Raw genomic sequence first — 15,617 nt, forward strand, 5'->3', positions numbered from 1 at the left:
GGCCAAAGGAGGAGATAGAAGCCACTGACATAAAGACAAGAAAGCTCCTTACCATGCATGGAGGGTTTCACCCCAAGTCCAGCACCCTGAGGCTGTACGCTAAGCGGAAGGAAGGGGGCCGAGGACTGGTGAGTGTCAGCACCACAGTCCAGGATGAGACAACGAACATCCAAGAATACATCACGAAGATGGCCCCAACTGACCGAGTGCTCAGTGAATACCTCAGACAGCAGAAACCCAAGAAAGAGGAGGGAGACGAGGAACCATCATGGAAGGACAGGCCCCTGCACGGTATGTACCACCGGCAGATAGAGGAGGTGGCTGATATCCAGAAATCCTACCAGTGGCTGGACAAAGCTGGACTGAAAGACAGCACAGAGGCACTGATCATGGCAGCACAAGAACAAGCTCTGAGTACAAGATCCATAGAGGCTGGGGTCTATCACACCAGGCAAGACCCCAGGTGCAGGCTGTGTAAAGATGCCCCAGAGACAATCCAGCACATAACAGCAGGGTGCAAGATGCTAGCAGGCAAGGCATACATGGAACGCCATAACCAAGTGGCCGGCATAGTGTACAGGAACATCTGTGCCGAGTATAACCTGGAAGTCCCGAGGTCAAAATGGGAGATGCCTCCAAGGGTGGTGGAGAATGACTGAGCTAAGATCCTGTGGGACTTCCAGATACAGACGGACAAAATGGTGGTGGCTAACCAACCGGACATAGTGGTGGTAGACAAACAGGAGAAGACGGCCGTAGTGATCGATGTAGCGGTTCCCAATGACAGCAATATCAGGAAGAAGGAACACGAGAAGCTGGAGAAATACCAAGGGCTCAGAGAAGAGCTCGAGAGGATGTGGAGGGTGAAGGTAACGGTGGTCCCCGTGGTAATCGGAGCACTAGGTGTGATGACTCCCAAGCTAGGCGAGTGGCTCCAGCAGATCCCGGGAACAACATCGGAGATCTCTGTCCAGAAGAGCGCAGTCCTGGGAACAGCTAAGATACTGCGCAGGACCCTCAAGCTCCCAGGCCTCTGGTAGAGGACCCGAGCTTGAAGGATAAACCGCCCGTAGGGGCGTGCTGGGTGTTTTTATATATATATATATATATATATATATATATATATATATATATATATATATATATATATATATATAAGGGGGTCTGAAAATGCTTTTGCCATGATGTAATCTGTAATTTCCACAAAGTATGCTGATCAGTGTAATTTTCAATGATTGAACTGTAGTAGAGACGAGCAAACATATTCGTAGATTTGAGAAGAGAGAACTTTTGTTATGAAAATGATTTTAATCTTTTACACATGATTGCATTTGAGCTTATTAAAGAGCTGTGGCTCCTGGTCAAGTGAAGGTCAGAAACCCTTGGCAGGCGTTAAGGATCAGCCAATACATGGTGAGGAGGACAGGGGCTCTGAAAGGAATGGCAACACACCTGCTTACATGCCATACGCCTGGAGTGATTTTTTATCTTTTATTACTTATATCCTTTAGAGTTAAGATTTAAGTTTTTATCATTTATACCTTATATCCTTTGGAGTAAGTTTTAAGTTTCAGTTATGTTCAGTTTGAGTAAGTTTCCTTCATGGTTGGAGTGTGACATTTAGCCTAGAAATTACACAGAGTTCAGCTGTGTATGTGCACAGGCCTTATGTCTGGCTAAGACGAGAGGTGTGAGGTGAGCTGGCGTGCAGACGAGGTCATGACACATACATAGCCTACACAGCAGGCACCCACATACACACACACTCACACACACACACCATAATAGATCTATTTTGGTAGGTAAGAAGTGAAGATGTGTTTTTGCTGCAATTGCAAATTGTGCCGGCAGATTGTCAGATGCTTACAGGAAGTACACCTGATCTACGGAAGATAAGGAAGCGTCTGGCAGGCGACACACGGGATGGAGATGAGACGTAATGTTCTTTAAAACTATGTTAAAGTTAGCAGGAACATTTTGTGGTTTAGATTGACGTAAGCTGTATTTTGTCTGTTTTTGCAAAAGAGGGGGCTTTGTTATTGTACCCATATAAAACCTTTGTCTAATCATTGTGAGTTCAGTTCGATTGCTGACTTTGCCCAGCTTCGGACTCCACGCGTGTAATCAATAAATCTTTGCTTTGATCACATCTTCTGGACCAGAGTTATTATTTGCTTGTGAGCCCTCCGTACTCCTTTTCTCCAACTTTTGAACCTTAACAATATATATATATATACACACACACACACACACACACACACACATACATACATACATACATACATACATACATACATATACATATATATATGTATATACATATATATATGTATATATATATATATGTGTGTGTGTGTGTGTGTGAAAAGATTTTGTTTATTATTCAAATATGCTTTGCTTGTGATTGTGTAAACTCTGAATGACGATTCACCCTGATAAACATGAAGCCTTGCCTATGCTTATCATATGCCTGTGAAGACAAGTTTCTGTGTAAAGAGGAACGGAAAGTTCCACTTAAGCAGATGTTTAGTCTAAGTATGAACAGAACGTTTTAGCAAGATATGCATTTGCAATCTATATTCTGAGAACAGGCGGAGACTGCCTCCGCCCTGTTGAGTAACCTACATGCCTATATAACCTGCAATAAAGAAGTGTACTGTGTGACTCTCATTAGAGACGTTCATGTAGGGGTGGCTGTAGCTCAGGAGGTAGAGCAGGTCACCTACTGATCGGAAGGTCGGTGGTTCGATCCCTGGCTTCTCCAGTCTGCATGTCAAGTATCCTTGGGCAAGATACTAACCCCAACTTGCTCTCCGATGCATCCATCGGAGTATGAATGTGTATGAATGTCGTTAGAAAGCACTAAGTGTAGATGAAGTGCTTGTGAGAATGGGTGTGATTGGGTGAATGAGGCATGTTGCGTAGAGCGCTTTGAGTACTCCGTGAGAGTAGAAAAGCGGTATATAAGAATCAGTCCATTTACCATTTACCATTCACCCATGTACATGTGATTGATTATATTGTCTCACTGTGTCTCTGTTTTACTTTGGCAGCCTTCTATTTGGGAGATTTCCCCCGACATTTCTTGGTCCTTCGAGCCGGATGAGACAGCCTATTTAAAGCAGCTCTCACAGAAGGCGCCTCACCAGGTCCCGTCGGTGCGAGAAGCCCACGTTGAAGTCTGCCGGCAGCTCACGCACTAGGTGTGTGATAAAACCCAAGAGCGTGAATTCGGGTCTTGGTCAACGTTTTACAAGCGGTCCGCACCGTCGGGGGCTGATCAGGTGCATCTGAAGAAACCAGCGCCAAGGTAGGACAGACTACTTTGAGATAATAAAGGTTTGCGCAAAAACGAAAACGAAACTTAAAAGAAATAGACTCGTCCAAGAGAGACTGGAAGCATTAAGCTCGTCTTGAGGACTGGTAGTCAGCTCCCCCGCAGAGGGTTGGAAGCAGTAAAATAAATATTGAGCTCGTCTAAGAATGATTGGTAGCTCCCCGAAAGGGTAAAAATAGGCCTATAAGCTCGCCCAAGAGAGGCTGGAAGCACTACGCTCGCTTTAAGGAAGCTGGTAGCGTGAACGCGCGTTGAAACTGTCTGTCTTTTATTGTCTATTTTTGTGGTGGAATAAGTTGATTTCTACAGCACAATAAGGAGGCTGAACTATTCCACTGATTTGTTTACTGTTGGTCGCTGAAGTACTGGTGAACTGAGAGGAAGGTCGTGTTTTATCACATGAAGTCGACACCGCTTTTGAGAATAGCTCAAAAGTAGAAGGGCGTGTCAGCCACCTCTCTCTGTTCTCGTGCCAGTGAAAGCGCCGCGGGTGTGTGTGTATTACTAAGCGCTAAATACATAAAGAAAGAAATAAAATAAGTAGAAATAAACATATAAAACAAATAAGAAAATGGGAAATAAAGCAACAAAACTCACTGCTGACGAGCAGTGGCTAGAAAAAGAAATGTCCAGGCGCCGGACAAATTAGTGCATATAGATGGAGAAATCCAAAGAAAACTAAATGTCCCACGTGGGAGGAAAATGCATTAACTAAATTATAAGAAACCCTCCAAGCAGAAATAAATACTGAAAAGGAAGCTAAAAAAATCAAAGCATACACAAGAGTTGTAATATTTTAAAGCATGGAAAGAGGAATGAAGTGGAATAAACAAAAGGTTAAATTAAGGTTAACTTAAATTAAAGCAATGAAACAAAATTGGGAAGACAACCAAGCTGAATGAATAGAATGCGTGAAACCAGATAATTCACACAAAATATATCAAATAAAAAGAGATGCATAAGGCATATTAAGGCTGTGTCATTGTTCAGCCAAGGAAAATGTCTCCAGCTTGGGAAGGTGTGAAGCTGCAGGTTCACACAGACCCGTGATGGATACATAATAAAATATAAACTAATATACTATTGTATATTAGTAGTGAAGTAGTGTATTGTGATATACTATTGCTGTCATAAAAAAGGAAAAACAATACAATGATAACATTAATAATGACATACTATTAATAGGAAGAGGCACCTCAGTCAGTTATGATGTGAGGTGGAAGATTGTTAAAAGTAGTCTGATTCAAGCTTAAGGTTTGCTCAAACTCAGTACAATGATATAGGAGATGAAGAAAATAAGGAAATAACTAAACTAATCAGGTGCATAGAGACACTTGACCTGCTTGTAAACCTGTCATCTTAGATGAGACTTTGTTGAGATGAAGAGCAAACCTATACTAACAACTAATAAGCTAAACCCTGTATACAACAGCTAAAGCTACAGGTTTGAGAAGCTGAATAAAATGAATTAAATATGTGGACACTACCAAGCTGATGAGCAAGTTACACATAATGATTAGGCATATGATTTACTAATGCAGATGTAATAACTTTATTCTAAAATTCAAGGAGAACAAACAAGAACAACATCTTCAGTTATGTCTTGTTGTTGTTCTCTGTGCAGTGTGCTGAGTTTTGTTTTTTGTTTCTTTTGTTTTTTTTAAATGTTGCTTGAGTGATGAGTACTGTAACTTCTGAAGTAGCTCTCACCATGTGTCCTTGATGATGATAAGTCCAGAGCCAGCTGAGAGCTGGGTTATCTGTTTTGTTTTACGTGACAAGGCTGAGAAATTAAAACTTAGTTTCTTGTTTTGGAAAAAAAAAGAAAAAGAAAAAAAGAGGCCCCTACTCTCTGAATACAATATTCTCTTCATAACTCGGCAGTATGAAATGTCATGAAACAGTGTAACTCACAGTAAATCAGCAGTATAGGATAATACAAACCTATCTAATAAATCTAATGATTTTCACATTCTTTTAACTAAGAAGTATGATGCACACTAAAACTACATACTGATTCCACAAGAAGTATGATGTGGCCTACAGCAGTATCATGATTCACTCATTTTGATTACAGGTATAATGTAATATATGACAGCATAATAATCTCACAACTGCTACAAGCACATTTGCCTTTCTTAACACACACGAGTGAAAGGCAACTGTTAAGAAAATGCCCTTTTGGGTGAGACAGGCCCAGAGGCCCTGCATGCAAGCGTACTAACACACATACATGCAATGAAGAGCAGCTTACACTAGAGCACACACTATATGTGCGCCTCTATATCTCACATTGGTGTTAAAACAGGAAAAACTTAATAGTTTTGTTATCAACTGCTGAATTTACCCACTACTGACATTTAACTCTCCAGCTTGCAGGACAATACGTGAAACGTTTGTGAAAACAGAGAAGGAAAAATAAAGACACAGAGAGAGTCTGGTATGACCAAGCAGTGATCAGACAATAAATTTAGTTGGTAATACAATAAATTGTGAGATGCTTTCTCCTTGATTGATGCAACACAAGTAATTTACTGTATGGAGGAAATTCTCTTTGTGATAATCTTTTGAACGTGCATTTCTGTTGACCTGTCAATTTAGCGCATTATAAGCTGATATGCAAATTAGTTGATTGATATTAGATTTGAAAAAATAACTGTATTATAAAATAAGTGAATAAGATGTAACAACGGTTGAAATTAGTTTTTGTTTCTAGTGTGTGGAGAAGGTTTTATCATGGCACACATCTGTTTACATGGGAGGAAACTCCTCATGTGATGCGACATTTAGCAGTTTGCAAGTGTGCAGCCCATCAGAAGAATGACTATGAAATTACAAAGGGAAACAATTTTACTGACAAAGGATGAACAAAAAGCAGCTCCCACAGCTGAGCAAAAGAAATGGCTGAAATGCGGAGCGCAACTAAGAGATGACTTGATGATTTGTGAAGGAAAACCAATACTTCCAAAATCTCTACACAAAACAGCAGCCTTAGTGACACATGGAGTTACTCTCCATGCGTCAACAGGAGGGATAGGAGATATAATCTCCAAAACACTTTTACACTCTAAATTTCGAAACTTCAGCAAAAAAAAAAAAATTTGTTGGAACATGCATGATTTGCCAAAAACATAATGCACATAATGCACACCACCTCATCCTTTTCACACAATCCACATGGATTTTATTGAGCTAAATGAATGCCAAGGCTCAGAATACGCCCTAGTGATCACAGACGTGATCTCAAAATGGCCAGAAATCTACCCAGTAAAGAAAGCAGATGCCATTTCAGTAGCAAAATGCTTATGTAACCATTTTATTCCAACATATGGCATCCCCACTCTGATAAGATCAGATAATGGGACACACTTTGTCAATGAAGTAATCAGCAAAGTCTCTGAAGCACTAGGGTTTAACATCAAATATCACTGTGCTTATCATCCTCAAAGTGCCGGCCTAGTAGAAAGGACAAACGGCACAATAAAACAGAGGCTTAGAAAATGTATGGAAGAAACAGGAAGGCCGTGGCCAGAGTGCATAGGCCTAGTAAAAATGTGGATGAGATTAACACAAGGTTCACAAAAACTCTCACCTTTTGAAATCATTCATGGCAGACCATTTCCACTGCCAATCACAAGTGAACCTTTAGATAAATCAATCAGAGAGACCACACTAGCAGAATGGATGTCGAAGCTACTAGAAAACAAAGATATTGTTTTAAACAATGAATTGCCTTCTGAATCTTCTCCAGTATCTTGCAGGTTGAAGCCAGGTGATTGGGTCCTGATTCGAGTTGTCCAGAGAAAGAATTGGAGCTCGCCCCGCTGGGAAGGCCCATACCAAGTGCTTATCACCACACCAACTGCCTGTAAGATAGCAGAGAGACCATCTTGGATTCACCAAAGCCACTGCAAGAAAGTGAGTGACAGCCCAGACTCATAGACACCGGCACCCCTACCCTCAGGTGATCTGACTGGTGAAGGGAGGGCTGATTGGGTATATCCCGCCCTCTGCTTCTTGCCAGTAGTCTACTCACCTGAGGACCTAGGTGTGTTTGGTCGCCATGAAGACGCTTGTTGTCCTCGTGGCTGTCCTCCTACTCTCAGCAGGGCTCCTCATGTTTCTAGAGGATGGTACAGAAGACGAACAGCACCATCTACGAACGAGATGGACGCATGACAATTCACACCTCCGTGACATGACACAAGACCACATTCACCCATGGATGAATAACGCATGGTACCGCTACGTACATGACAGAACTAAGGGAGAGCCTAATAACACTGCATGTTACGTCTGCTCCCACATGCCATGCACCTCGACACATCCCACCTTTTATGGAAACTACATGAATAAAACACAAGCCAAGTGCGCTGCCAGCTTCGCGGGCATTGGCTATCAACATAAGAAAATCATCATTGATGAGACAAGCTCTATCATCTATTCATTTAACCTTCTTAGTATCTTCCAGGGACCACCCCGATACGAGATAATCACCGTCGAAAACGCTGGACTTGACAACGGAACGTGTGACCGGCTCTTCTGGATCAACTTCAACGTGACGAATGGGAACACATCCATACACTTCCCAGTGTTCTTGGACCAAACCCCAGGGAAGAACCACTCCATGTGCTACCGACAAGACAACGGTAACAGACCCCTAGGCAACACCACCAACTGTAACCAAACCGCAGCCAACGGAGAGGGCGCAACTGTAAACACGTCCGCGCCCAGCAACGGCACCTACTGGGTGCAGGGAATGGCCTGGCTGTGTGGACAACGTGCCTACTTCATACTGCCACCCGGATGGACGGGCACCTGTGCCCCAATCTTCATTTCAGACCACACCTTCAGGATGTCAGCTGTAAATAGCTCTCAGACTACAAGACGACGACGAGACGTCTCCACACTACAACCACATGACCCCATCTATGGCAGTGATGTGCCAGAGGAATTTAAGCTTTGGACCACCGGACAAAAGGTCCTCCACTCACTGTTTCCATGGGTGGGCACCGGAAAGAACATGTTAAGAATTGAAACTTTGGACTACCGCTTTGGACTGTTCCTGAATGCCTCATGCAAAATCAACAATCAACAAAATGAAGAGATTGATGCCCTGCGCGTAACTGTGATGCAACACCGAGTCGCATTGGACATGATTCTGGCTGAAAAAGGAGGACTCTGTATACTCTTTAACAACACATGCTGTACGTACATTCCAGATAATGTTCACTCTTCCAACATGACCGACGCCTTACGCACACTGAAACAACTCAGGGACGCTCAGCAACAGGACTATGTCACGAACACTGAAGATTGGCTTACCTGGCTGTTGAGTGGTTCCTGGAAATCTCTTTTAATGAAAGGACTGGTTTTTGTAGGAGTTCTTCTACTCCTACTCTGTTGTTTTACTTCTTGTATTTTGCCATGTGTACAATCAATGATTAATAAAGTTGTTGCAGTTCATGTGCAGGCATACCTGACACTGCCCATGGACGAAGATGATGATAATCCCCCTGACACTGAAATGCTGTGATACACCAATGTATGACGTGCTGATTAAAAATGCGCTGCAAGAAATCATGCACAGATAATAAACCAATGGTGTTTTAACTAGTGTGAAAGTTAAACAACAGGAGGGAAATGTGAAAAGATTGTTTATTATTCAAATATGCTTTGCTTGTGATTGTGTAAACTCTGAATGACGATTCACCCTGATAAACATGAAGCCTTGCCTATGCTTATCATATGCCTGTGAAGACAAGTTTCTGTGTAAAGAGGAACGGAAAGTTCCACTTAAGCAGATGTTTAGTCTAAGTATGAACAGAACGTTTTAGCAAGATATGCATTTGTCTGTTAAGCAATCTATATTCTTTAGCAAGATATGCATTTGCAATCTATATTCTGAGAACAGGCGGAGACTGCCTCCGCCCTGTTGAGTAACCTACATGCCTATATAACCTGCAATAAAGAAGTGTACTGTGTGACTCTCATTAGAGACGTTCACCCATGTACATGTGATTGATTATATTGTCTCACTGTGTCTCTGTTTTACTTTGGCAGCCTTCTATTTGGGAGATTTCCCCCGACAATGTGTGTGTGTATGTGTGTGTATATATATATATGACTTTTTTTCCCCAATTCACCAGGTCTGTAAAGTTCAGTATGACTGTGGTACATGATACAAAAGAATAAATACAGAAGAATAAAAACTTTATGTGAATAACTTTACTCTTCTTAAAAATAACTCATAAAAGTACAAATGTGTACAAGTTAGAGACTTCCTCAGTAAGTTTACACTCTTTTGGAGTGATTTTAATTGTGTGTTAAAGAGAAAGAGATTAGGAGGTAAAGTAGAGGATCCAGAGTCCATCATCACTGAGGCCATCTCTCCTGCATGAAGTACAGGCGCTGGTTTTCCAGTGTGTGCGTCTGATGGCTCAAAGCTGACTCAGAGCTGTAACACCATCAATGGCTGCAGTATGGAACAGATGTGGGTGTGTCCTCATCTCCCAGAGGAGTCCAAATAGTCATCAAACAGCCCTACAGACACAAAAACATGACAATATAAACAACCAGACTATCAGCAGTGATTTAAGTACTTTAAGACCTCTGTGAAAATCATTTACAGTATATATCACAGAATTTAAGGCCTTTATAATCACAGAACATACAGAGAAAAGTACTAAACTGAATCAATTTCAGCTTTCGTTTCTCATGATGTATATTGTATTAATAATTAAATGTCATTATCTGTATCTTTACCACACATTTGCCACACAGGTGTAGATACTGTAGGTTCAGTGAATGCTTACATTGCACTGATTAGAATATACTGGACATTCAAAGCTGAGATTCAGCGCACTGTGTTAGAGGCTGGGATTTGATGAATTCATCATATATACAACCTTTGATCATCATTTATGTCCAGTTGAGAATGAATCTGTGCGCTCACATATTAAATGAACTGAAATCAGTAGTGTGATCTCCAGTCTTGATATAAGGAATGAGAGAACTGACAGCTGTTATTTTAATCAGCCTGTCTCAGTTGTTTTAACTCTTAAGTATCACAAAGTAATGTGGTAACATCTGGACTGACGAGTTTACTGTCAGCATTGTAATCGCTGGTTTAAAGGCTGTAGGTTGCAGCCATTGCTCTAACACCGTATAAATGTAACAGGGCTCAGTGCTGGTTCTAACAGTCTGAGCTGCTTCCAGCTTTATTTGTGAAGAGCACAGCAGCTTACAAAACACGTAGCGAGCTCGTACAGCTGCGACGTAAAACTTTCATAAGCTAAGATGTCCTTAAAATAACGGGGCTACGTGCGGTGATGCTAGCGTTAGCCACGTTAGCGCGTTACCTTCAACAGGTCGTCAGACTGTGTAAACAGGCACTCAGTCAGAGGTTGCGCTCTCCGTTTCGCTGCAGGCTCCCTTCATTCTTCACATATCCGTGTTGAGCCGAGTGTAAATCCCGAGGCTGAACGGCCTTTGTACAAGCACACACGCTTCTTAGCAGGGCGAAGCTATGAGCTAGAAAAATCCAGGCTGGCAGACAGCCTGTGTCTGACAGCCAATCAGAGAGCTCCTTACATCCCACGGTGTGGCTAATTTGAATAGCAGCAGGATTTTTAAAATGAAGTTGTTAATCCAACTGCTAATCCAACTGCTAATCCATATGTTAATCCCTGAGCGAACAGGAAAGGGAAATGGATTTGATTTAGAAATGCAGTTTATTAAAGTGGAATTCGAAAAAGGTGCAATTCGAAAATGTTTTTTGAAATGCAGTTTATTAAAGTGCAATTCGAAAATGTTTTTATTAAAGTGGAATTCGAAAAAGGATTTTGAAATGCAGTTTATTAAAGTGCAATTCGAAAATGTTTTTTGAAATGAAGACTTGAAAAGCATTTTAAAAATCAGTTTATTAAAATTAAGCACAGAATTTTTTATTTCGATGCGCATGGCTCTTGTGGTCCTCCATAACATATTAAGTATTCAGAAGTCATTCGTCATGTCAAATAACCAGTGGATAAACTCTCAGGTTGGTAATAAATGTATTATCTGTATAAGAGCAAGCATCATGTAAACAAATAACAGCCTAACAGTAACTGTTATGCATATTGTAGCTGTTAGCTAAAAATACGATCGACTGTTTCCAGTAGAATTCCAAAGTTGTCATCTTGTACCCTGTCAGAGCCCCGTATGCTTGCAGAAACTGTACAGTAGGGGAATATGCAAAAGAATGTCCAAACCATTGTATTTCAGGTTTATTTATGTCTAATGCAGCAACTTTAGCTATTTATTATATATATATATATATATATGTATATATAAATGGTGGTGGCTAACCAACCGGACATAGTGGTGGTAGACAAACAGAAGAAGACGGCTGTAGTGATCGATGTAGCGGTTCCGAATGACAGCAATATCAGGAAGAAGGAACACGAGAAGCTGGAGAAATACCAAGGGCTCAGAGAAGAGCTCGAGAGGATGTGGAGGGTGAAGGTGACGGTGGTCCCCGTGGTAATCGGAGCACTAGGTGCGGTGACTCCCAAGCTAGGCGAGTGGCTCCAGCAGATCCCGGAACAACATCGGAGATCTCTGTCCAGAAGAGCGCAGTCCTGGGAACAGCTAAGATACTGCAAGAGGACCCTCAAGCTCCCAGGCCTCTGGTAGAGGACCCGAGCTTGAAGGATAAACCGCCCGCAGGGGCGTGCTGGGTGTGTATATATATATATGTATATTATATTATATTATATTATATATATTATATTTATTATATATTTAGCAATTTAGCTAACTTAATAACTTTAGCTAAAGTGAATAGTTAGTCTTATTCATTAGTGCAGCATTACTGGATCTGGCCAAATCCTGGCCCAGATGCTGGAAGAGATGGCGACCACACAGCAGTTGCGGGACCAGGCAGACTGGCAGACCAGGGGTTCTTGGGGCTGGCAGCAAAGCACTGTAGGTTTCTGTCAAGAGATTTATCTAAATGACACTTCTCTGTGCTGAGAGCCCAGCAGCGAAGACACACTGTAGATTTTTTGCTTGCAAGGCGGTCTGACGCTCACACAAGTGGAGCCCTGTGATCAAGCATGTTCTTACTTGTCTTTATTTATATGCAAAATAATACATGAGTGGTCAAATCATTCTGAGCAGAGGAAAGTTGAATGCGGCTGGGAGTGAAGATAAGAAGCGGTTTAGGTGTATGCATGTGTGCATGGGATACAAGAAGAAACCTTGACCTCTCTTCTTGTTAGGGCGTCAGATAAAGTGTCCAGTTCGCCTCTTCCCTGGCAGGGGTGAAATAATAACGCTATTATCGCTGAAGATTCATAAAACAGTCCTGTAGTGGACAGTCTAAGTCATCAAAGGTCAACATATGGTATTCTATCATATGCAAACTTATGTGATAAAGCTTATACTGACTGCAAGTACAATTTTCAGTGGCATTCCCTCCTGTTGTCGAGTATAACTTTCAAGTATGAGATATCGGTATGCTTAACATCTTGTTGTGCAGTTTCTTTCACACCATCATTAATCACACACAAAGTCTTCCATGGTCCAACGGGTCGGGGTCATCATCATCATCACATGTATCCGCGACTATGTATGCAGCAACAGTGGAAAACAATTATCACGGTTAATCATGAGTTTTAGACATGGCGGTATACATGTTTACAAAACACACAAAATAAAAAGTAAAAATACAAAAGGGATAAATAGAATAAATAAAGAATAAGAATGGAAAAAGGAATTCTGCAAGTATTTCAAGTATTTCAAGTATTGAAGTCTATTGCACCGTTGGTTTTAACAAAAAAGTATTGCACAGTGAAAAGGGCTGTAGTAGTCTTTTTAGCAGTCACTTGTATTATTTACATAGTCCTGATTTTGGGCCTGCTGGATCTGTCTCAAAGGCATTCAGGGCATCGGTCATGTGTTTGATGAGTGTACATTGTCTGATGTGTGTGTGTGTCACTTCTCGCACTCAATCAACAAGTGTGCGTCTGTTCGGAGTGTGTTTCCTACTTCATTTTGAGTTCAGTGTGTGTAGATGTGTATGTTTGTGTATGTTGGCGTGTTTATCACTTTTCACTGTTCTGGTGTTTTGGGTAAAGCCGACTGCCTGAAGCGTGCCCTGGGGTCCCTGCCCTCCTCCTTTTCAGTCCGGTTTGCGACCATTGCTGCTGCTGCTGCTGCTGCTGCTAGCGTTCAGTCTGTCCTGGTCCTGGCTAATTGGGGCAGTCCTTTCTCCAGTGTCCCATGCTCACCGCAGGTAAAACCTCCCATCTTCTTCTGTGTTTGTCCATTCTGAGGTGCCTTTTGACCTCCAGTTGCTCCCTCCTGTCTCCTGGCACGCCCTTTCTTCTGCTGCCCGATCATCCGTGTTGGTCCATCACTGTCCTGCACAGTGTTAAATGCAAAGTTATCAAGGTCAAGCATTCTTTTCGCTCAAGCCTTACTTTTCATTCGGGCTTAATGGGCGTCTCGTCCACCAGCTCTCTGTCAGCTGAAGCTATCTGAAGCTCTCCCGGTTAATAGTGAAACGGGCCTTGGATTTAACGCTCTCCGTCTCTGCTGCATGAGATCGCTTTCCTGTAGCACTGTTGACATTTTAGATTGTTGTTATGGGTCCAGCTGCTGCAGCATTTGGTCAGGGTCAGAGATGGTGGGGGAGAGCAGGAGTCAGGTCAGCTTCGGCTTTCAGAGCCGGCAAAGCAGCCTGTAATCAAGCATTGAGAGGGAAAAACAAAAGACAGACAACAAAAACGGCAGACAACAGGAAAATGATGTTGTTTTTGGCTGTGTGATTCAGAGGGGAGAAACACGGGACCAGGACCCTGTGTCAGCCTTCTCTCCCCCCTTTCCTCACAATATAATCAACTCATAACCCACCAAGCCCTGACAGGACAACACAGGTACATGTTAAAATTCGTGAATCACGTTTAAAGAGCACAAAAAAGGAATTTTCCTTCCTTCAATAATCCTTAGTGTAGTTCAATCAGCAGAAAACATCTCACAATTTGACTCTTTAACCACTAAATTTGTTGTTTCAGTACTGGTTGGTCACATACCAGGTGTCGTTCTTTTGAAGATTGTTGTCCTGCAACCCAGAGAGTTTATTTGTTAGTAGTGGATAAACTTCAGCATTTGATAACAAAACTATTAAGTTTTCCCTGTTTTAACACTAATGAGGATATAGGCACATGTATATAGTGTGTGCTGTAGTTGTCAGCTGTTCTTCATTGCATGTATGTGTGTATTAGTAGCTTGCATGCAAGGCCTCTAAGGACTGTCTCACCCAAAAGAGCATTTTCTCAACAGCTGCCTTTCTCTCGTGTGTGTTAAAGAAAACTTAAATCTTAACTAATAGCGGTTAATAGAGATTAATAATAACATGCCATATATTACATTATACCTATAATCAAAATGAGTGAATCATGATTACTGCTGTGAGCACATCATACTTCTGAAAGTTAAAAAGAATGTGAAAATCATTAGATTTATTAGATAGGTTTGTATCTATCCTATACTGCTGATTTACTGTGAAAAGGTGAGTTACACTGTTTCACATGACATTTCATACTGCCGAGGTTATGAAAAAGAATATTAGCCATTCAGAGAGTAGGGGCCTCTCTCTCTTTTTTCCCTCTTTGTGATGGTAAAAGAACAGAGCACATGCCTGCAGGAAGGCGATCACCCCCACCTTTGGTGGAAGCAGGAAAAAACAAAAAGCCAGACCAAGGTCATAACTCAGGCTCACTAAGAGTTAGAAAAGAATATGAATGTAGTTTGTGGCTGTGGCGCATTTTTGTGTAGCTTCTTTTCTTTGTTTGGTAGCTTTCTGCCTTCACCTGAGAGTGTGCCCTAAGCATGTGACTTCAGAATCCTCCATAGTGGAGTTTATTTATATGTTGCAGTATTAGCCTGCTTCAACACTTAAGCAAAACATCACTCTTTGTTTTATTATTATTATTATTATTATTATTGTTTATAAATTCTCCTTTCTCAAAACAGAAAATGAAATTGTGGTTGTTCTTTGCTGAGAAACACAAAACCTCCTTTTTTCCTTTTTCTTTTTCAAAACAAAAACTAAGTTTTAACTTTTCTGGCTTGTCACATAAAACAAAACAGACAACCCAGCTCTCAGCGCTAGCTCTGAACCAAAGTTACAGTACTCATCACTCAAACAACATTTCAAAAACAAAAGAAACAAAAAACAAAACTTGGCACACTACACGAGAACAACAACAATACACAACTGAAGGTGTTGTTC

At 41.5% G+C, this 15,617-nt stretch overlaps 1 long non-coding RNA gene across 1 annotated transcript in view; it reads left to right on the top strand.

Moving 5' to 3' along the window:
• LOC120434199 overlaps positions 1-7,802 on the top strand; it is an 11,195-nt gene extending 3,393 nt beyond the window's left edge. The window contains exons 3-4 of the long non-coding RNA XR_005608982.1: positions 3,054-3,310; positions 7,089-7,802. This is a non-coding gene — a long non-coding RNA (uncharacterized LOC120434199). The remainder of the gene's footprint in view (positions 1-3,053; positions 3,311-7,088) is intronic.
• The last annotated feature ends 7,815 nt before the right edge of the window (positions 7,803-15,617 follow it).

Source organism: Oreochromis aureus, linkage group 18 (assembly GCF_013358895.1).
Source record: "Oreochromis aureus strain Israel breed Guangdong linkage group 18, ZZ_aureus, whole genome shotgun sequence".
Taxonomy (NCBI): Eukaryota; Metazoa; Chordata; class Actinopteri; order Cichliformes; family Cichlidae; genus Oreochromis; species Oreochromis aureus.